The 24,076-nt window shown below is 44.8% G+C and overlaps 1 long non-coding RNA gene across 1 annotated transcript in view; it reads right to left on the minus strand.

Annotated features, from left to right (window-relative positions):
• LOC144827784 (uncharacterized) overlaps positions 1-24,076 on the minus strand; it is a 61,368-nt gene that overhangs the window by 32,306 nt on the left and 4,986 nt on the right. Inside the window, exon 2 of the long non-coding RNA XR_013610369.1 lies at positions 17,332-17,521. This is a non-coding gene — a long non-coding RNA (uncharacterized LOC144827784). The remainder of the gene's footprint in view (positions 1-17,331; positions 17,522-24,076) is intronic.

Genomic DNA, 24,076 nt, shown 5'->3' on the forward strand with positions numbered 1-24,076 from the left:
TCGTTTAGACTACATTTTTCTATCTTCATCTCTTTCCCAGCACCTTATATCCTCTTCTATTGAACCTATTGTTATCTCTGACCATGCTCCTATTATTACTGTCTTTGACCTTCTTCCACCTACTCCTAAATCCTCTCGTTGGCGTTTCAACCCTTCTCTTCTTACTGATCCTCTCTTCCCCTCCTCTTTTCGCTCTTTCGCTTCTGAATTTTTTCAACTCAACTCTTCACCTGATACCCCTCCTCATATTCTTTGGGATTCCTTCAAGGCCACAGCCCGAGGTTTTATTATTGATTTTGTCTCTAAGAAGAAGAAACAATTCCTTCATAAACGTAAAGTTACCCTTGCTCACATTAAATCGCTGGAACATCAATTCTATACCTCTTCTAATAAGCATATGTCTCCTGAACTTCTTAAAGCTAAGATCGCTTTTAACAAGCTTACTACAGACTCAGCCTCCTCTTTTCTCCTCAGAAGCAGCGCACGATACTATGGAGGCCGAAATAAATCTGGCAAACTATTAGCGAACTACCTCAAATCGCGTAAGGAACGAACTCACATAGACTCTATCTATTCCCCCTCTAATGTTCTTTTACATACAAATGCAGAAATCCTGGAACAATTTCATTCTTTTTATGAAGCTTTATACACGCCTGAGAACCCTCCCACCCCAGACCTTATTCAATCCTATTTTGACAACCTACCTACACCAGATACCTCCCATCTTGATTTTTCGTCCGCTGATTCTGACCTCACTATCTCTGAGTTGTCCACTGCTTTATCCTCCCTCACTAAAGGCAAGACTCCAGGACCTGACGGCTTTCCAGTTGAATTTTACTTACATTTTTCGGATCTCCTTTTACCTAAACTTCTATCTCTTTTTCAATCTTTTTGTTCTACTGGATCGGCCCAAGGCTCATTTCAGGACGCTACCATATGCCTTATTCCTAAAGAAGGTAGAGACCCTAAGTTTTGTAAAAATTATCGCCCTATATCTTTAGTCAATGTGGATTATAAGATTTTTGCAAAATTATTAGCTCTCCGCCTTGACCCGCTCTTACCACATCTCATAGGGAAAGAACAATGTGGATTTGTTAAAGGCCGCCTTACTTCAGATAATTCCAGACTTTTCCTTAATGTGTTAAGTAAAGCCCCCTCATTGTCAATTCCCATTGCCGCCATCTCAGTCGATGCTGAGAAGGCCTTTGATCGGGTTGACTGGTCCTTTCTCATAGCTTCTTTAAAATGGCATGGCTTCAATCCTAAATTCATATCTTATATTTCTTTGATTTACTCTACGCCCAAGGCCTCTGTTCTCGTCAATGGTCAGTTCACTTCCCCATTCACACTTCAACGTGGAGTCCGTCAAGGTTGTCCTTTGTCACCTCTTTTGTTTATTTTAGCACTTGAACCCTTCCTCACCTCTATACGTAACAATCCCTCCATTTCCGGATTCCCTTATGGAGCTCATCATCTTAAATTGTCTGCATATGCTGACGATATTCTTTTATTTATTTCAAACCCAGTCACCTCTGTTCCCTCTTTATTAAGTGAATTCGAAAAATTTTCTTTGGTCTCAGGTTATAAAATCAATTCTGACAAAACTGAAATTCTCCCGTTAACTAAACTTTGCCTTCCCCACTTCTTTACGGCTACAGGCTTCGCTTGGAACTCTAAGAAAATTAAATATCTTGGAGTTCTTTTTTCTAACTCTATTTCCTCTTCTATTCAACTCAACATGAATGCAGTTATCTCTAGAATAGAATTATTACTCGCTTCCTGGAATCCTCTGTTTCTCTCCTGGTGGGGTCGTCTTGACTCCATCAGGATGATGATTGCCCCAATTTTGATTTATTTATTATCCATGCTTCCAATCCGTATCCCTATTTCTTATTTCCGCCGCATCGATTCGGTTTTGTCCAAATTTCTCTGGAAACAGAAAAAGGCTCGTATTTCTCTCTTGCGCCTCCGTAAATCTAAACTCAATGGTGGAACCAACTTCCCAGACTTTCGACTTTACCACAAGTCTTTCTCACTTCGACAAGCTTCCCGCTGGCTCTCTCAGGAACCCTCCCCTTTTTCTCCCCTCTGGCTCTCTGTCGAACAAGAGTTATTACTTCCTTACTCTTTACAAGAGGTTATCCGCTTCACTTCTAAAGCCCCATGTCTTAATCCCCTTTTATTCAAACATACCTCTTCTCTTCTACGACCTTTAGTCTCTTCTGCCCAGGTCACTCAGGAATCCTTCCTACTATTACCTATATGGTATAATTCACTCATACTAATAAATAACAGACCTATTGCATGGCCCTCATGGAGAGCGAAAGGTATCATCTGGGTACGTCATCTGTTTGATGGCTCATCCCCGTGTTCGTTTCCCCAACTCCAGTCTCAATTCCGCTGCCCTCCTTCTTTTGCAAAAAAATTCCTCATTCTTATGGAGACCATTTTAGAGCGCTATTATTCTCTTCCGTCTGAAGACCTGCCAGCCCCACCTCCCTCTTTACTTACCGTCCTCTCTACTGTTCCTAAAGCTTCTCTTATTTACCGCCACTTCTCCGCCCCTGACCCACACCGTCTTAAATCGAAGTTAGAATTGTCTTGGGAGGAGGATTTGGGCTCTTTATGGCCCACTTCTCTTTGGGACAAGATATGGGCCAGATCTTTGAAGATTTCCCGTACTGCCTCTCTCACTCAATCCCTATTTTTCTTCTATCACAGACTCTACCTTTCTCCTCTTTCTATATCTCGCTTTCACTCCACTTCTATCCCTACTTGCTGGACCTGTAACGCTCCCAATGCAGATCTTTTCCATCTTTTCTTCCTTTGCCCATCAGTTCGCGTTTTTTGGACTCAGATATTTTCTCGCCTCTCCTGTATTTTCAACATCTCTCCCCAGTTCTCCACTACCACTGTATTTCTAGGTAGCCTTTCAGATGATCTGGATCTCCCTCCACACTCTCAAGGCCTTTTTGACCTCATGTTAGCCCTTGCATTACAACACATTGTATCTAACTGGAAATCTTTGAACAATTTGTCTCTGAATTGTTGGTGGAATCTAGTATGTCAATCACATAGACTTGATGTTGCCTTTGCCTCCTCCTGTAAACCCCCCCGCAATGTTGAACTTTATTGGTTACCTCTCACTTTATATTTAGATCAATCTGCCAAAAAGATATATTCTCCAGTTTCCTCGGATAATTTCAAACCCCCTTGAATACATGTACTCTGCCTGCAGTTTTATGATATTTCTATTTCACTATTGTGATTTCTCTTTTTATCGTTACACTTGTTTCCTTTTCGCTAAAGGTTCTTATTTCAAGTAATTGCTAAATATTATGTATTTTACTGTACTCTTTTGATTACATTTATTGAATTCTCTATTTTACTCACTCCTTATCCTATTACCATGCTTTTATTTACCTCCCTCCCCTCCCCCTCCTTCCCCCCGTAAAATAATTCCAAATGCTTGGTTTTTTCACTGTGATATTGGCTGCCTATGTTTAATTTATCCCAATCTTTAACTTTTTCTAATTTTTGCTGATGTCACCTTACTTGTAATATCTGATTTTATTCTAATAAAGCTTTCAAACATAAAAAAAAAAAAAAAAAAAAAAAAAAAGAGCTGAAACACCAAAAGCTAGAGCTGAAGGGCTCAAAACGAATTCCAAGATGGCACCACTGGTGTAATGATTTCAGCACACCACGTAGGAGCACGTCCTCACTCCTCTGTTGCTGCAATCCAGTTGCATAGGTAGGAGACGTCACACAGGCACATGTCCCACTCCTCAGGCAATACGGTGCAAGGAGAAGACACCGATGTCCTTGGTAACGGTACGGTCTTGAGGACAATGTGAAAGGTATTTACAAGGATCAAGAATGCAGATCCAGAAACTTGAAGAGATCCAATGTAATCCATAAATGTGAAGGAAAAGAAATACATAAATAGGTATAAAATAAATTCCAAGACGTTGGCACCACTCCTGTGCTGTCTTATTCGGAGAAAGGCACAGTACCTGCCATACAACCAGGCAGTTGACTCCCAACGAATCTTTATCATTCTAGAGCGGAAACCAACAGGGCAACTGGCAGTAGAAGTACATTGGAAAGATAACAATAATTTTACAACACCACACATAGATACAGAGAGGGTGCCTTAAAGCAATAGCCCATAAAATACAGGAAACTTATAATATAATTGTAACATGGCCCCTCTCCGATTGTTTTTAAAGTATTTGGTCCCGGGGAGGTGGTGGTCCCATTAGACGTCCCCAGGGCTCGGGGGATCAAGGCGTCCCCCATCACTGGTTATTTAGCCTCGCCGAGGTGGTGGTCCCTGGGGCTTATAGATCCTGAGGAGGGTGGCCCCTTGGATCCCCTCCTTTTTATTAGCAATGCCCCCTGGGACCTGGCCCACCCGGGGCTTTTTCCCCAAAAAGGGCAGGAGCCCCGCGCTTGTTTCTTTTTTTTGTCACCAGATTTGCGAATCTGTTGCGATTTTCAGCAATTTTTTTTAATTTTTTATTATTTTGTGCACTGGCAGGGTCCCTCTGGGACCTCAGCACTAGAGCTAAGGTGTCAGGGTACTCCTACCTTGCCCCTTTTCCTTTTTTAAAACTTTTTATCTGGAACACGGCTGAAGCCGAGTCCCAAGATGGCTGCCAACACTTTCATGCTTGAAGGGTGGCAGCCAATCCAATCTCAGCACAAGATTGGGAGGGTTTGTGGAGCCTTCTCAGCCCTAAATGTCCAAATTTGGATTTCTTGAAATAACTCAAAAAATACTGAATGGATTTACACAAAATAACAAAAAGCACTCTTTCTAGACCAAGAGCTAGCTTTCTAGCAAATTTGGTGTAATTCCGTCCAGTAGTTCAGGCTGTAGTCATTTTCAAAATCACTATGGGAATTAACATGGGAAACGCACTTTTTTTGATCCCCTTTTTCACTGCTCCCGCTTGATGGTTCACCCCAAAACTTCCCATGCAAAACTAGAATCACTGGCACACTGTTTTTGGAAAATCTTGTGAAGATTTGTCAAAGTGCGCCAAAGATATAGGCAAGTCGAAAAATGATTTTCCTATGGAAACTTGGTCCTAACTATAACAACCTACTGGTGATTGCCAGTAGGTGATATATATATATATTTTATCACCTACTGGTGGTCGCCAGTAGCTATAGTTAGGACCTAGTTTCCATAGGAAATGTGTTTTTTTCCCCCAATAACTTTAGCACAGTTCGACAAATCTTCACGAAATTTTCAAAACTAGTGGGGCGCTCCGGTCAGCTCCTATCTTGAGAGTTTCAGGGTGATTCGTCAAGTGGGGGCCGAGAAAAAAGTGGGGTCCCAAAACGCGTTTTCCCTATGTTATATTCTATAGGAAACTTTAGACAAAGCTACAGCCGGAACTGCTGAACGGAATTACACCAAATTTGGCAAAAAGGTAGTCCTTGTTTCAGAAAGAGTTATTTGTGTTAAATGGTGTAAATCCGTTCAGTAGTTCCTGAAAATTTTGAAAAAGAAAAAGTTTCGATTTCTAGGGCAGCGGTGGGTTCTCGAACCCGCCCCAGCATGAGCTTCACTGTGATTGGATGCCAACAGTTCAAACCAGGAAGTGTTGGCAGCCATCTTGTGACTCGGTAGAACCGAGTCACAAGAAAATAGTGAAAAAAATGTTAAAAAACAAGAAAAGGGGGCAGGGTAGAAACACCAGGACCCCATAGGCCTGCTCAGGAGGTCCCACAAGAATCCCCAGAGCCCAAAAAAGCATTTTTTTTAAAACGGCAGAATTCGCGCTGGGTGCGCGAGTCCTGCCGATAATTTTTTTTTAAAACGAAGCGCAGCCTTCGCACTTCATTATTATTGAGCCCCCGGGTGGGCCAGGTCCCGGGGCCATGCGTAAAATTAATAGCGGGGGCCCCCGCAGCCCCGGGGACCGCCAACTCCCCGGGACTTATTAAATCTAATGCAGGGGGCACGCGGCCCCCTGCAGCGCCCGGGGACCACCATCTCCCCGGGGCTTAAAATGTTGGAATGGGGCCGCACAGCCCACTCCTGGAGCCCTTGATGGCCCTAGGGACCGCCACCCCCCAGGGCCGGCTCCTGCAGTGTCTCGGGGCGCCCACTCCTGGGACACTGCTGTGTGCTATGGCAGGGCGGGAGCCGTGCAGATCCCACCCTGTCATAGCAAACACTGCTTTGGATTTTGGAAGCGAGAGCAGGTTTCCTGCTCTAGCTCCCAAAATCCGAAACAGATTGCTTTTCCACAAGGGGAGCTACATGTTAGCAGCTCCCCGTGTGGCAAAGCAATGCCGCTCCCGCAGGAGGCGGGGAGACAGCGAGACTGTGGGGGATTTGGGGCTCCCCCCACGGTACCCAACGGAGTAGCCAGGCCCCCAGGGATGAGGTCCCTGGGGCCAGAAGTGTCCTCGGGAGGGGGGCCACGCGTTCCCCCCTCCCCTAAAAACAAATAATTAAAAAGGAAAGGCCGGTCCGGGGGATGGGGTCCTCGGGGCCATAAATGGCTTCGGGAGGGGGGCCCCTTCCAGTGTTTAAAAAAAAAAAAGTAAAATAGGGGTCAGGCCCTGGGAGATGGCGTTCCGAGGGCCCGAAAAATAGGAAAAGAAGGGGGGGCCACACAGGCATCCATCTAAAAAAAATAAAAATAAAAAAAACAGCATTGTGCTGGAGGCCCCGCCCCCTCAGTGCATCACTCAGCAAATGCGCCCGTAGCTCGTTCCAAGTTGGGAAATTAATTTACCTTGAATACTGGGGTCCCTGATGGCCAACTAGCCCACCAGGTAACTCCAGTATGCACCACAGGGCTACGTTGCAGAGAGGTGGTCCGAGGCCACACTCCTTTTTACACCTCTCTGCAACACAGCTCTGTGATTCAAGGGGACTTAATCCTCCAACTTAAAACGTGCCACGGGGCGCGTTTGCACAGAGGTGAATTGAGGGGGTGAGCCTGATGTGACATGTGTGCAAACACGTCCTGTGACGTGTTTTAAGTTGGGGGATTAAGTCCCCTTGAATCCTGAGGGGTCCCGGGGGGCAACTATTCCACCAGGTACCTCCAGTAAGTACCATAGGGTTGCGTTACTAAGAGGTGTAAAGGGCGTGGCTTCGGACCACCTCTCTGCAACTGATATCATCAGCAGTGCATTGCGGGTGTGCGAGTTATAGTTATCTGAACTAACTATAACGGGGGAATTTCTATGGTTTTTTACAAGAGAAATGTCCAACTAACTAGAACGTGCCTGAAACCGATGGTTTTTTCAGTAAATTTCAAAGGTTTTTTAAATGCTAATTTCTAACTCTAACGTCCCTGAAATCTATGTTTTTTTGAGTGAATAAAAAAAAAAAAAAAAAAAAATATATATATATATATATATATATATCAAGTCAAAGAGGTTGCCCAATGTGGAAACGCCGCACAACTGAGGGTTAAAAGCCTTTAATTCAGGGACCACAGGTAGGTAACAGCTACAGTTCACAAACCGGCAAAATTCAGCCCAACGCGTTTCAAGCACTCCTGTGCTCTTGGTCACGGGCAGTGAAGGCAGAAACACACAGCTGTTAAATGGAACGCCCTGATAAGCGTAGGCAAGTCCCGCCCCTGTGCGTGTGTACCCACATGCTACACAAGGGTAGACCACTCCTATCTGAGTAAACTACTGAATAGGGTTCACCAAAATATTCGAGAGTGGGAAAAAATGAAATTACTGAGTTGGGATGAAACTAAATTCCTAATTAATGAGAATCCCACCACCCCTACATTTTACCTACTCCCCAAGGTGCACAAGAATCAAACTCAACCCCCGGGAAGGCCGATTGTATCTTCCATAAACAGCCTCTTAGAGAATGTCTCCCATTATGTCGATCACTTTCTGAAAAATTATGTCAAAGATCTAACCTCACATCTAGAAGATACTAAGGACTTTCTACAAAAAGTTGAAAATATCAACTGGGAGGCACATTTTTGGCTAGTATGTCTAGATGTCGAAAGTTTGTACACCTCTATTCGACACAGAGATGGTCTGAAGGCTTGTGAATATTTTTTGAAAACAAGGAGCAGACATTTGGAAACTCATTCTAAAATGTTGCTTCAAATGATTGAATTGTGCCTAGATGAAAATGTCTTCCTGTTCAATGGGTCTCTATACAAACAAATCCAGGGAACTTCTATGGGCACCTGCTTTGCCCCCAGCTACGCCAACCTTCTGGTGGGCTGGTGGGAGGAGCAGGTGCTCAGGAACGACGACTTGGAACATTGGACCAAATGCGTGAATGTCTGGCTCCGCTATATAGATGATGTCTTTTTTGTGTGGGAGGGGAGTGAGAGAGACCTAATTGGATTTGTGGAAGCACTTAATTTGAACAGCCTGAATCTAAGGTTTACTATGCAGCATAGCCAGCAGACGATCGATTTTCTTGATATCAAACTGGTTATCAAGAACAATACGATTGAAACAGAGATCTTTAGAAAAACAACAGCAGGAAACTCCGTGCTCCACTCTAATAGTTGCCACCCCCCTAGCTTTAGGTGGGCAATCCCTTTTGGCGAGTTTCTACGCGCCAAGAGGAACTGCAGCACTGAAGAAAAGTACCAGGAACACAAGAAAATAATGCATGACCGGTTCAAAGTGAGAGGTTACCACGCCAATATGCTGAAAAAAGGTGAAGATAGAGTAGCCCTCATCCAGAGAAACGAAGCATTATTTAAAGACCCCAGAGCCAGTCCCCCTAATCCGAAAGCTCCAATAAGACTGATAACCACCTACAATACCCAGTCCTCAGCTTTCAGCCAGATAATAAGAAAGAGATGGGATATCCTTTTACAAGATAAGGTGCTAAAAGAAAGGCTAGACCCACACCCCTCCATCACGTATAGAAGAGGAAAGTCTATCAAAGATCTAATAGTGCAGAGTCACTTGGACAAGAAGATCTGGCTGTCAGCAAAAGGAGGGTTTTTTAAGTGTGGGAAGTGCAAGGCCTGTAGCCACAGCTCCAACGTGAGGGAAGTCGAGCTCAAAAGGATAAAAAGGAAATGGAGAATAACTAAGAACATCCAGTGTACCACTGACTATGTCATTTACGTTGTTACCTGCCCTTGTGGCAAATGGTACATAGGCTCTACCATTTTCCCCGTAAAAAAGCGAATCTTGGAGCACTGGCGTGCAATCACTAACAAGGACTTTGCATACAGTACGGCCAAACACTTCCACCAGTACCATGATGGAGATTGGACCAAAGCAAAATTTTTCGCACTGGATTCAATCCCCAAACATATCAGAGGAGGGGACCGTTTGACAGCTTTACGCAGAGCAGAGTCCAAATTCATTTTACAAGCAGGGTGTGTCTTTCCTTTTGGGATGAATAATGACGAAGAGATGTATGTACATTTGTGAATTGCTGATCTGCACGCTTCCCATTTTTTTCCCCCTTAGGAGACTCTGTTTTCATGACATATATCTCCAAATATGTCTTTTTAATTATTATTATTTGTTTTTCAGTAACGTTTGGTTCTTTGCTGACTTTAGCTATTATCATTTCGAAATAACGAACAGGTTATATTATGGAATATTATGATTTCGTGCATTAAGCTATGATGTCCTAAAAATGAATATGTACAGTTGGTTTAAGCATACTAACATGTTCTGTCCTCACTGTTTCTCTTCCCCTAGAGTGTAAGACCTCGTCTTGATATGAAGCGACAAACCACTGATAGAAAATATTGCTATGAGCACCACTGCTTCACATGGATTTATTGATTACCACTATGAGCACAAGATAATTCTCCCCCCAAAAATTTTTTTGGGTGGGGTGAAGGAAAAAACACCTTAGAGTAACGTATTCTCATTATGTGACGACATTGACTAGACATAGACCATAGCTTTTTTTCACCTATTTTTGAAACGAATGAAATGAGATTGGAACACATAAGATGACGAAATAGAGGGTACTACACCCGAGCGATCTCAATCCTTAGAGATATATCTATATCCCCCCCCCCCTTTTTTCCAAATCACATATTCCATCACTCTCTTCTTTTCTTCTCCATTATTCTCAACCTGTCTGTTCGGTAATTATACTATGGGTACTATACCCTCAATGTGCAAAGTGTTACGTGATACATTTAACTTGAAATGTAATGTTTCACTTACTTATTTTCTTTAGAAACCAAACAATTGGGGAAATGCATGATTATAGATTCTCAACGAGTTTCTGATGTTGCTAAGAATAAATGCATGGCATTTAAAGAGATCTCCGTGTGATGTTTGTAAACACGGAGACCTCTCTTCCCTTTCTATGATTTTGTACAAGTACTTAAGGATGAGTAAAAAAATGACGGTCATGTGACCAAGAGCCCGTGAGCTCGAAACGCGTCGTTTGTTTATGCCCAAATAAACAACTTTCAAAGTACCTGATGGTGTGGCTTGTCATCCTTGTTTGGAACGAGAGGATTCTGTGGATATATATATATATATATATATATATATATATATATACATCAATAAAGGTAACCCTCATGGGAGACGCCAACTAGGAAGCATAGTAAATCCTTTATTTTGGTCGACACGAAGCAGGCACCCAGCATGTAACAGGCCTCCTACTGATCGATGGCCAGACGCGTTTCAGGTTAAAGAACCTTTCCTCAGTGGCTCAGTCAAAACAACACATGCGTTTATACCCGAACACTTAAATGTCAAAAGTCCCCGGCTTTGGGCGTGGCCAATGCTGTGGCCTACTGGATCTTGTAGTGTTCGGATAATTAACTACAGTGAGCCCGTCTGTCGTTTATCATGACATCATCACACCCCAAGTGGGGGGGTGCACAGTGCAGGCTGCAGCGCCTGCTTCATATCATGAACTTATTTATTTATTTATTTATTTTATAGCATTTATAAGGCGCAACAGCTACCCACAAAGGGTTTCCCGGCGCCAAAAATCAGCAAAGACATATGGCACAGCTAGAGAGAGAACAGGTCTGGGAGCAAAGATTATTGATCAAACAACCAGGTTTTCACGCTTTTTCTGAAATTCCTGTAGTTTTCTTCTTTGCGTATCTGAGTAGGCAGTGTGTTCCAAAGGGTTGGTCCCAAAAATGAAAAAGATCTTCCACCCAATCTAGCCCGTTTGTACCTTGGCACCGCAAACTTCGCAGATGTCGTAGAGCGAAGATTGCGATTTGGAAGGTAAGGCTTGGCAAGGTCTTGAAGATATTTGGGGGCAGTCCCAGCTTTAATTTGGAACAGATAGCTCAGGGCTTTAAAACGGATCCGATTTTCGACCCTAAGCCAGTGAAGATCTCTGAGATGTTTAGTTATTCTGGCATATCTGGGGATTCTACAAAGCAGTCTGGCCGCAGCATTTTGTACCAACTGCAGGCGTCTTATGACTGCTTTGTTTGCACCCAGGTACAGGATGTTGCCGTAGTCAAGCCGAGATGTCACTAAGGCATTGACTACGGTCTTCTGGGTGATTGATGGTAACATCCAGACGATTTTACGAAGCCATCTGAGAATAGTAAAACAGATACCAGCCACTTTATTAGCTTGCTGAACCATAGATAAGCTGTCATCAATGATGACTCCAAGATTCCTGACTTGGGTGGCAGGGGTCGGGAGCTTGCCCAGTGAGGTCGGCCAATGGGAATCGCTCCAGAGATTTTTGCTGTTTCCTAAAAGGAGGATCTCTGTTTTCTCCCCATTTAACTTGAGTTGGTTGGCCGACATCCAGCAGAAAATTTCGTGGAGGCCTGTTTTAAGTGCAGACGAGTCAGACGAATCAGATTTAGATAATGAGAATAGAATCTGAGAGTCGTCTGCATAGGTCATCAAAACAAGACCAAAATTCTCTGCAAGGGTGGCTAATGGGCGAAGGTACAAATTAAATAAAAGGGGACTCAAAATGGATCCCTGTGGTACACCGTGCGGGGAGTAGAAAACATCCGAACAAGCCTCAGAAGAGGTAATCTGAAAGGTCCGGGAGGATAGATAGGATTTGATCCATTCTAGCGCCTTGCCCTCGACACCACTCTCCCCCAGCCTGCGAAGCAGTCTGGAGTGAGAGATGGTGTCGAAGGCTGCGCTTAGGTCCAATAGGACTAGTGCCACTGTTTGGCCATCATCCCTGAGCTCTTTAATTTTTTCCGTGATTCCGAGCAGGGCAGTCTCAGTGGAGTACCCACTCCTGAATCCGGACTGAGAAGGGTGGAGTAGTTCATTATTTTCCACATATATGGAGAGAGCTTCATGAATATGCTTTTCCAGCATTTTGGAAAAGGCAGGAAGTAACGATATCGGTCTATAATTGGCCAATACCGTAGGATCGGCGGCAGGCTTTTTCAGCAGAGGGCTGACTATGGCATGTTTCCACATGGCAGGAACTGAAGCCTGTTCCATAGACGCATTGAGAATGTCCGTAATGGGCGTCAGGGTAGAATCCTCCAGTTGGCTGATAATTCTAATAGGTATAGGATCACGAGGAGAGCCTGATTTAATAGCTTTAAGAAGTTTCCTCGTTTTATCCGCTGTTAAGGGGGGCCAGACTTCGAGATGACAGTTTCCTTTAAAACTTTGGAAGGTGTCCTCTTGATTATGAGAAATAGAGCTGTTGTTATTGATATTAGAGACGATTTTTTCGATCTTTTCAGTAAAAAAGGACGCCAAGTCTTGACATTGCTGAGTACTAAGAGGGGGGGCCTCCGCTCTAGTGTTTTCTCCTGCCAATTCCTTCACCGTATTAAAAAGAGTCTGGGATTTATTGACCGCTGAATTAATTGTCGTGGTAACGTAGCATGCTTTAGCTTTCATGCATGCCGAGTGATAGCTGTTTCTGGCCCTGCGGTAGATCTCTTTTTGGTGGGCCTCATAGTTCTTACGCCACTGTCTCTCCAATTTCTTACAAGTAGATTTTTCTTTCTTGAGGGCCTCTGTAAACCAGGGGGCCGGGGGGCGATGTACTTTCCCTTTACAGCGGGATAGGGGCAGGCAGGCATTCACGGCATCATTTAGCCATGCATGAGTAGCCTCAGCTATGCTATCCATGTCTCCATCGAGACATGGGAGGTCTTTGTTCAATGCACTGTTAAGATCCTCAAGTTTTAGTCTTTTCCAATTTCTCCTCAAAGATTCAGAAGAGGTGGTAGAGGGAATTTTAGTGGGATTAAAAGAGATAGCAAAGAGTATAAGAAAATGGTCTGACCAACAAATAGGGGTAGTGTTCAGCCATGATAGTTCTTCCATATTCGAGAAGATAGGGTCAAGCAAATGTCCTGCTTTATGGGTAGAGCCTTTGTTGCGCAGTGTCATATTCAGTGCCAAGAGATCATCAATAAGGTTTTTGCAGTTCGTATTATTCTCATCTTCCAAATGGAGATTCAAATCCCCAAGTATTGTAAAATTTTGAGCTTTTAAATGGTGAGGTAAAATAAAATTTACCAAATTATCAGACCATGAGGGGTTAGGAACTGGTGGTCGATAGATCAATAAACCAGAAAAAGTAAAATTAGGACTAAGGGTGATTTTAAAAGATGCTGCTTCGCAGTAGGGAATGTCTGCAGGTTCAAAATTGCATACAAGGTCTCTATTGTAAATGATAGCTATACCCCCTCCTGTTTGGCCAACGCGGTCTCTCCTCACAATAGCATAGCTCGCGGGTAGTGCTGTAGCCACATCAGGGCCTGCGCTATCATGGAGCCAAGTCTCTGTGAGAAATATCGCACTGGGCTTCTCATTCATTAATAGGTGGAAGATATCAAGTTTGTGTTGTGGTAAAGAACGACAATTTACCACATAAAAAATGAATTTATTAGAACCAGCTTTATGGGGGATACCATGCGAATTATCAGGATAGGGCTGGAAGTTTGACAAGGAAAGAGAACATACTGGGCAGGTCTGTGTGTCAGCACACAAGGGATTGAGAGTAGTACATTTATCGTTTCTGGCAGGGCGTAATGCTGTTAGAGAATCGCGCGTGAGCATCATACCTGAGTGATGGAGGGGCAGAGTTTTGTGCCCTATGTCCCGGCCTGGCCCGGACGGGCACAGACGGGCTGACTCTGGCTGGACTCCGGCGAAGACGAGGCGCGTCCGCTAAAACGCGTCCGCTATCGCGAAGAAAAACTGTTTCCTTTTATGTCGGAGACTAGCGCTCTCTCACCGCCCTGTCCCGCACTAAGATGGCCGCCACAGAAATCTCTAGTGCTCGGTGCCTTGCCTTAACTCGGCAGGTATCGAGCGAGTGCAGCTACCAAGGAAAGTGAGGGTCCGCGCCAATAGCTGAGCGCTAGTAGGTGAATTTAAAAATGATTTTTTAAAACAATATATTTCCTAACCAAAGTGCGATGCAGGACACAATTAAATTTTAAAATACAAAAGCGCTGAACATATAAAGCTAGAACTGGTCTCTAAATTGGCTGTGCTGCAGCGTAACAGGCTGCTCGTGTCAGATGCAAAATTCTGACTAACCCTGTTTGGGGCTCCTTTTATGGCGGAGACTAGCGCTCTCTCACCGCGCTGTCCCGCACTAAGATGGCCGCCACAGAAATCTCTAGTGCTCGGTGCCTTGCCTTAACTCGGCAGGTATCGAGCGAGTGCAGCTACCAAGGAAAGTGAGGGTCCGCGCCAATAGCTGAGCGCTAGTAGGTGAATTTAAAAATGATTTTTTAAAACAATATATTTCCTAACCAAAGTGCGATGCAGGACACAATTAAATTTTAAAATACAAAAGCGCTGAACATATAAAGCTAGAACTGGTCTCTAAATTGGCTGTGCTGCAGCGTAACAGGCTGCTCGTGTCAGATGCAAAATTCTGACTAACCCTGTTTGGGGCTCCTTTTATGGCGGAGACTAGCGCTCTCTCACCGCGCTGTCCCGCACTAAGATGGCCGCCACAGAAATCTCTAGTGCTCGGTGCCTTGCCTTAACTCGGCAGGTATCGAGCGAGTGCAGCTACCAAGGAAAGTGAGGGTCCGCGCCAATAGCTGAGCGCTAGTAGGTGAATTTAAAAATGATTTTTTAAAACAATATATTTCCTAACCAAAGTGCGATGCAGGACACAATTAAATTTTAAAATACAAAAGCGCTGAACATATAAAGCTAGAACTGGTCTCTAAATTGGCTGTGCTGCAGCGTAACAGGCTGCTCGTGTCAGATGCAAAATTCTGACTAACCCTGCTTGGGGCTCCTTTTATGGCGGAGACTAGCGCTCTCTCACCGCGCTGTCCCGCACTAAGATGGCCGCCACAGAAATCTCTAGTGCTCGGTGCCTTGCCTTAACTCGGCAGGTATCGAGCGAGTGCAGCTACCAAGGAAAGTGAGGGTCCGCGCCAATAGCTGAGCGCTAGTAGGTGAATTTAAAAATGATTTTTTAAAACAATATATTTCCTAACCAAAGTGCGATGCAGGACACAATTAAATTTTAAAATACAAAAGCGCTGAACATATAAAGCTAGAACTGGTCTCTAAATTGGCTGTGCTGCAGCGTAACAGGCTGCTCGTGTCAGATGCAAACTTCCTCCCGTGTTTCTGACAGCACCAAACACGACGCTGCCACGGGCTTTCTTGTTGAAATGGGCGTCATCCCGCGGCTGGGCTCAGCCGCTAATATCCATCAATAAAGGTAACCCTCATGGGAAATGCCAAGTAGGAAGCATAGTAAATCCTTTATTTTGGTCGACACGAAGTTGGGAAATTGGGAAGAGCACATCATGGTGGGACTCCAACTGGTGGCCAACAGAGGTAGGACCAAAATCCACCCACGCCACAACCTCAGGATTATCATCAACAGCAATCAACAGCAAACTTAACATGATCCCTACATGTTTCCATACCCTGAAGATGCAAAGGAAGATTTTCAGATGGCTCCCAATCAGTACCTGGAAAACCATCATGCACGTCCTGGTCACAAGCAGGCTGGACTAAGCAGGATCAACAAAAACTCACCAGAATGCTGCAGGCCATTTAGAACTCACGGAAAGAATTACTCTCAACCTCCTTTGCTGCACTCACATCACACCATACCTGAAGGAACTCCACTGGCTCCCCATTCATTAACGAGCACAATTCAAATTCCTCACCCACACTTTCAAGGCACTGCATAACACTAGCCCAGTATACCTCAACAATCACATCTGCTTTCACAAACCTTCCAGACTACTCTGCTTGTTCGAACTTCTTCTTGCACAAATCCTAGGTATATGGAAAACCATATCTGGCAGTCGAGCCTCCTCCTCACCTTGAATTCTACAAGAATTTGAAGTACTGGATTTTAGAGTAGCCCTGAGTCCTAAAAAAAGGTTAACAACAGACATATGTGGGCAGGGCAGAGATACCCAGACTCCTAAGCTAGAGAGACCCCGCCTTGGGTCAACACCTTTTTAAAAAACTGTTTGCAGCAAATTTACAGAGGAAAAAAAAGAACGAGCTCCTGCACTACTGAAATTAATACGTCCTCTGGGGGGCCTAAAGTAGGGGAGGAGAGTGCATGGCTCTGAGAGGCCCCTCCCAAAACCTTTACATGCTACGAGAACCTCAACCTCTGGGCCGTCAGCCATAGAAAAGGGGGGTGCGTGGTCCCCTCCTCGTATCCTCAATAGGCCTCGGGTCCACATGTCCTATAGCCGATCTAAAATGAAAGGTGAAGGGCCACGCAACCCTCTCCCTAAACATGTTAAGGCCCCGGGGACTCCATTTCCTGGGGCCTGCACAATTACTGTGTTCTGGGGAGCCCACTCACAGGACATAGTAGTTTCCTTGCCCGCAATAGCGCAGGCAGGGAAACATATGTCTGCTCACACCTGGTTGAGGCATTTTTAAAGTTCCTACCGGATGGGAGAAAACATGCCTTCCCTGCTCCCAGGAATACGGGGTGGGAAGTCATATCTGCTCCCACTCAGCGGGAGCTTTATAATGCAGGGAAATTCAAAACAAAAACAGCTGCTCTCACCGGGTGGTGACGCGAGTTACAAATGCTGTTTGCCAATGCTGGTTTCTGTCTCACCGCTGCCACTTTTGTTACAGGAGCCGATATTGCACTATGCTGCAAAACCGGCCCCTGGTAACAAAAATGCCCCTCCTCCCCATCCAAAACTGGCCCCACCCTGGCAGCCCACCGGGGAAATGCCCGGTGCCTGCGACGGCCAGTACGGCCCTGCTGGCACTCTAGCGTCTGGAAAACGCTCCAAAAAGACACCCACTCAAATATTAAAGGTTGGAGTCCCTCATGGGCCATACATTGCAAGAGCTTTTTCAAGGAATAAGTAAGTGTATCATAACTATTTATATTTCACACGAATAAGACTGCGATTCCAGTACTGGTCTTACAATTACATGTTTCCAGGATTCTCTCTTTGTCTTCCCTTTCCTCTACATTTCTTCCATCTTGTATTTTTCTTACACCTCCAGTTATATCCGCAGTCTTGGAATCTTGGTGTGCTCTTTCTCGTCTGTCTGGTGCTCACTTCTCTGTCTCGCATCTGATACCCTTCTCTTTGTCTTTTATCCAATTCCAAGCCTTCAAAAGAATGAGAAATGAAAGAAAATAGGATATTTACCAGAAGAATTAGTACAGATGAGAAGCCAGAGCCGTGTGGTTAAATTCTAAGGCATAAGTGTTGGCTTGTAATTTAAGTCATAGACAACTAAATATTTCAAGAGTATAGGTATTGTTCTGAATCACAATCTGATAAGTACATTGGTAAAGGAAAGTAACATTTAATTCTTGATCCCTCTACATTGTTATAGCCTAATGAAAATCTAAACAGAACTATTCTTAAAGGCGCAAGAGCTATAGCTATATCACTGTGGTAATGAGGAGCGGGTCCTTTTACTGGTCATGCAATAAGGTACTGCTGTGATTTGGTGAGTGAGTTGGTCAGTGGATTTTTTACATTATACCCTAAACTGACCAATTAATTCCTCAGTCCCAGACACTTTCCCAAGATACCAATAGCTTCATACACAAAAGTAGACAATCAACTTTCAATTGTGTATCACTCCAGCTACAAACGTCAACATATGTATACACATATTTATGGAAGCTCTAATTCACATCTCATTTCCACTTCACAGTAGTGATGGGCGTGGCTGTAAGTTAAGGATACGTGAAAATTGTGGGCATAGGCGCTATGGTTAAGGAGTACCTTTATTCGTGATTTTCATGTCTTTTTAGGTTTTATGCTGGAGTCACTGTTACCTAGCCACCAACTTTAGTTTTTTTCAAGAAATATATATTTCCTTGAAGTATTTACAGGCAATGGGGCATTTTTAATTTGAATTTCCATATGTGAAATGAGAAAAAGGCTTTGTTCCGGGATCGCAGAGATTAAACACTGCCATTGCCAAGAAATACGAAGATTACTTCAACACATAACGAAGCTTTGCCTCGAAAAAGCCCACGGCCAATGGGCCACTAGGGCGAAACACGTGTCGGCTGTCTCTCACTAGGCTTTTTCTCATTTCACGTATGGAAATTCAAATAACAAATAGGCATGTGGAAAACAACATAAAGCTATTGACATTTATTCCATACTTCTTTTGACAAATCAAGAGGGCACAATCCTCCACCGCTCTCTATATTTAACCCTGCAATGGCTCTTGGGTGAAGCCATTTACGAGATGTGTGCCACATTTAAATTTGGGCCTTAACCATTGTAGCACCAGAAGTCCAGAAATTTCCACCCACACAGTTATCTAGTTATATATGGAGACTACTAACAAGAATGTTATAAGCAAAGTAGTGTTGTTAAATACATTATCAAATAAAATGTTTTCTTTTTATTTAAAAAGTACCATTGCAGATCTGGATAACAATGTTTGTTATTTTAATATAGTTATTTAATTAATTATTGCAGAATTGTCAGTGACCGCTTAAACAAATAAAAAAAGCTAAAGTGCTCTTGTACCTTAAGGAATGTCAGCTACTCGGACTGACTGCAGATACAACCCTGCTTGTGGTTGTTTCTCTTTGCTTTCTCTGTTTATTTGCTATTATTGTTGTACTCAAACTCGGTTCTCCTTGAAGCCCTCGCTGCCTGTATCCTGACTTAGCTCCAGTAGTGCATATTGGCCCTTGCTGCCTGTGCCATGACTCAGGTGTAAATGTCCAGAAATCCCCCACTGATCTGCAAACAGAACACAACTGAGATGCTGAAAGTTTTGAGGCTTCCCCTGTAGTGCTCTAGCGCGCCCTCCAGCAGGCAGATAGCGCGTCTATGTCAGGAGATGGACTGACATCCCAGAAACTGAGGCTTTGGTATGAGGGGTAGAGAAAGAAGGAGGGAATACAAGTTTAATTCATTTATGTGCATTTTTATATAGCGCAAACATTTATGTAATTACATGGCCGGTTACAGACAGTTACATAAGTGCAGTTACGGCTGCTCCAGCGAATCAGTAGTGGGGCAGGGACAGGAGGGGGGAACAGATGGAAAGGGGGAGAAAATACAAATAAAAAAGAAGCACATACCTGCTGACCGGGCAGCTGGCCGGCCGCCACCTCTCTTCCGTCCTCTTTCCTGGCTTCTGTTGGAATATGAAGCATGATATGCTCCCCTAAGGCATCACAGATTGGAAAGCACCCAGGCTCCCCTGACCCAATCGCAGAGGTGCAATGCAGCATTGTGATTGGTCTCAGCGCCGTGGTTTGGTGCTCAGATGGGGAATGGGAACCTGGGCATATTCTCCAGCTCACCCAGGTTGTAATGCAGCCTGGGTGGAGAGCATGCAAAGTGGGCATGAATATTTGGCCGGCCCCCGACGTCCAGCCAAACATTCATGCACACTTAAGAGGGAGCCACCACTCCTCCCACCTGTGCAACCTAGCCCCACCCCACAAAAATGCCCCGGCACAAAAAAAAAATATGATAGTAACATCTCGTTATCATTTTATTTTTCCTTTTTTGCCATGCTGGAAGGCAGTGGGGCAATGCTCCTCCGCCTTAGCAGAGGAGCCACCCCTGCATAAGCACTCGAATTGAAAAATCACCAAAAGAAGTAAGTTATACAGTAGGAATGTACATTAGTAAAGCAATTGCTAAATACAACATTGAGCTAGTGATATTTGTGAGCATGTACCTGATGAAGAGGAGCTGGTGTCTTTCAATGCCAAGAGGGGAAAGAGACCGTAATACAACCTGAAACTTTTGTCTGCAACAACCTATCTTCTACTTAAAAGGTAGTCAATGTGACACACTTACTTGTGGTGTGACCAACACTGCAGCGCCGTGATGGTACGGGCCAGCCCGCTGTGATGACTTCCCCCTGCACCATGAGCAGCGGCCGCAGTCCAGGCCTCGAGTCGAGGACTGGCGATGGCGCTGCTTTTTAGGTTTCGACCTGGCCGTAGCACCTGCGAAGCTGGTGCTCCGCCCAGGGCGAAATCTTATGATCCTACACTATGGGGCTTCGTCCCGCCTCTGTCTTCCATTGGCTTGCTCCATAAATGGAGGCTAGCTATCGGAAGAGATTGGCTGTCAATCACGCATTCCCCGTGAAAACGCGATTCGGGGGCGTTTCTGTGTCTTTTTTTAAGTCCCGCCCTCTCCTCTTCCCATTGGCTGGAATTTTACCTTCCAGCCAATGGGAAGGGGAGAATGCGAAAAACACGCCCCCGAATCTGCCGGCAGGACACCCCCGTGACGTCTTTCCCCGGGCCGCGCTGTGATTGGCTGCCGGCCCGGGACCTGACTTGTTTTGTTGTTGCAGTTTTTATACTACTTGAACTCGACCCCAAGATATCGGAGCGCTTAACATGAGCGCCAGTTGCATTATGGAGGGACACATTCATGTGTTTTTTAGGCACGGGTAGAATAAGTGGTTTGCCCAGAATCACACTGATGTTGAGCCTCTAACCAGACTCGAACCTGGATCCGCAGCTTCAAAGTCCACTACATTCATTCATACCCCCACAACAGACATACATCCATCCCACTCCATCCATCCATCCCACTCCATCCATCCATCCCACCACTCCATCCATACATCCCCCACTGCATCCAACCATCACACTTCATCCATCACAATCCATCCCACTAAATCCCTATTTACATCCACCACTCCATCCATCCATAGCCTCCCTCCATTCCATCCATACAAAACATCCACTCCATTCTGCCAGCCATCGCCTAATCCATCCATATATCCATCACCACACTACATTCATTCATAACACCACACCATACATCCATCCATCCATCCCACTACATCCAACAATACATCCCAAAGCATACATCCTTTAGCCACTCCATCCATACATTACATTCCAAACATGTAACACTACATCCAGACATCCATACTATCCATCCATCCCATAAACTCCATCCATCCATCCATCCATCCATCCATACACTACTACATACATACAGCCAAACCACAATTACAAGTGCAGGGGATGAACAGTGCTAGTGTGAGTTCAGAGTGATGAGTGTGTCTTTGATAGTGCAGCCCATTAAGGTCATACTTATTTGTACTGGCCATGCTTGTTTCTTAACTTCCTGACATTTTGACGCAGCGTGAACACATTACTTTTTGTGGTCCAGCCCACGTAGTTTAACTTGTCTGATTGCAAACGGCCTACTGTGTGCCTACAACCTGTCCATTGCTTACCATTGGTTGTGTTTATTGTCAATCTCATTTATTTGCTTCTTATTCAATGACTTTTTTTGTCTCGGATTGTACTCCGTGAGAGTGCATAGGTTTATCAGCTCTTTTCTTCTGTCCCCAGTGTGATCCCCACAAAATTTCCACCCCCCTATGTTCAATGTTTCTCTCTCAGAGCTGTTGGCAATGTAAATAACAATGCCATTTATTTATAAGTAAAAAAATTTCATGAGCAATGCCAATAGCTCTAACTTTTCCAAAGGCGAAACCATTGCATTGTAAATGCTTGTTTATCATGGCCTCAGTGCTGCTGGACTCACTGCAGCGCTACTGGCTGCAGTGCTTGTTGAAGTACCATCAATTTGGCGATGAACGGTTCACAGGTGACTGGGTCGTCAGATTATGGCGTCATTCAGGGCAGAAGTCACCAACGTGCCATGAGAGCATAAACTGCGCAGCAGGGCCGCCCGCTTGTGACAAGTACAGCTGGCCCCGCCCATGTGTGTCTGTGAATGACACATGGGTGAATAGGCAACACTGTAACCTACCTGAGCCCAGAGTGAGCTGATGCATCCCCTCTGCCAGCTTTCTGTCACTGTGCTAGTAATTTAGAAGCGCTCCGGCTTGTTTACAGCCCAGGAGGCACTATAATAAAGGCGTGACTTTCCATTTCAGTGCGGTGATTCAGACCACCACCCAGAAATGCGTGAGTCTAAAGCATGATGCATGGTACTTGGCAGGGCTGCGTGTATATGTAATTTTAAATTAGGCTTACGAACTATAGTTTGTCAACCGCACAAGCTCGACTTTAAAATGAGTCTGATTGCAAGATAACAGTTTTAGAGTGTGCCTTCTAAGGGTCATGTAGAGTTAATATACATTGGGAAAAGTCATACACTGTTCATCAATCCCCTCTAACTGGCTCCAAAACTTGAAGTTTTTTGTTGTGGTTGTGATCATGGAATCTGACATAGTTTGTAGAAAAATAATTAAGGACATGACAGGACAATGGGAACACACCCTAGCCCCAAAGGGAATGATTAAGGAGGGTGGAAATCCACAGAAGAAATAGCACGTGCGATGACCTTCGCAGACCTTAAAACGAGGTCTGTGGACTTGCTCACCATTTTGAGTTTCTATGACGTTCTGAGAGTGACCCCCGATCAGTATGTAGAAGTGTGCAGACTGTACCCGGACCACTAAGTATTGCAGTCCAATTTCAATGGTGGCAGTTCACAAACTGTTCATAAAACATCACAGTTCGCAGTTTGGCCACGCACCAGCTCTCCATGGCTATAGTCCATGTATGGCGGGCTTTGTGGTAAGGGGTGTACAGTGCAGGTAAAGGACACAAGCTAAAGCCAGGGGATTGGGTACGCTGCATGGTCCAAGGTCATGTCCCTCAGGAATGCATTGTGGCCACTAAGTACAGGGGTTCTGGGTGCAGGGCATAGTCAAAGGCTAAGCGGTCTCTTGAGTGTGCATGGTCAAAAGTGGAGTGCATAGGATTTGGGGGAAGCAGGGTCTTGGCCAAGTCTTTCATCCACTATCCACTCCACACTATCAAAAGTCCTTGCTCATTGGCCACTGAGCACATTTTCGCAAGGTTTAGAGTGTGCCCATAGGACTTGATGTGCAAAGACAAATGCCATGTGGTGCAGGCACTCCCACTCTACAAGCATGCAGGTTTTATGTAGCAGTCTGTTTTCTTATCATGGTTTTTCAGTGTTCACAGTCGGACTGCAGCCATCAGAATAGTTTACTGTCAGGGAACCTCTGATATCCACTTCTTTTGTTGCAGCCAGCAATATGTCATGCTCTGTGCAGTCAGCCCTGAGGACAGCAACAGTGTTGGCCGGCACAGATCTGGGATGGCGGGCGAAAGGGTCAGTGTAAAAGAAGAAAAAGACACATACCTCCTCGCTGCTTTCTCCCACGTTGTCTCTCCTCTGCGTCGTCCGAACAGGAAGCAGCCAGGTTCCCCTAAGCCAATCACAATGCTGCAATGCAGCGCTGTGATTGGATTCCCTAAGCCTGAGGTCTGGGCATATTCTCCTCCCAGGCTGTATTGTAGCCTGGGTGGAGAACATGCTAAGTGTGCATGCCTGTTGGGCCGGCAGGAGACGGCCGGCAAAAGCATCATGCGCACCAATCCTCCACTGCCCTTCTCTGTGAGCAGAGAAGCCCTGCCCCCATGCTGCAGCAGAAAGAACAAATAAAATGATAATAATGTCAAGTCAATATCATTTTATTTTTCCTTTCTTTCCCTGCTGCAAAGCAGTGGGGCGACGTTCCTTCGCCTTAGAGGAGCCTTCATTGGACAGCAAGACTGTGCACAAGACCCCTGTACTCAGTGCGTGCTGCACATCATTCTATCCCAATGCACACAGCCAAATGTTGTGTACAGCAGACTCTTAAGGGAGGGTGACATGGATGCTGCATGTGGCAAAATGCCAATCGGTAGTCAATA

The sequence above is a fragment of the Lissotriton helveticus genome, chromosome 4_1 (genome assembly GCF_964261635.1).
Source record: "Lissotriton helveticus chromosome 4_1, aLisHel1.1, whole genome shotgun sequence".
Lineage (NCBI taxonomy): Eukaryota > Metazoa > Chordata > Amphibia > Caudata > Salamandridae > Lissotriton > Lissotriton helveticus.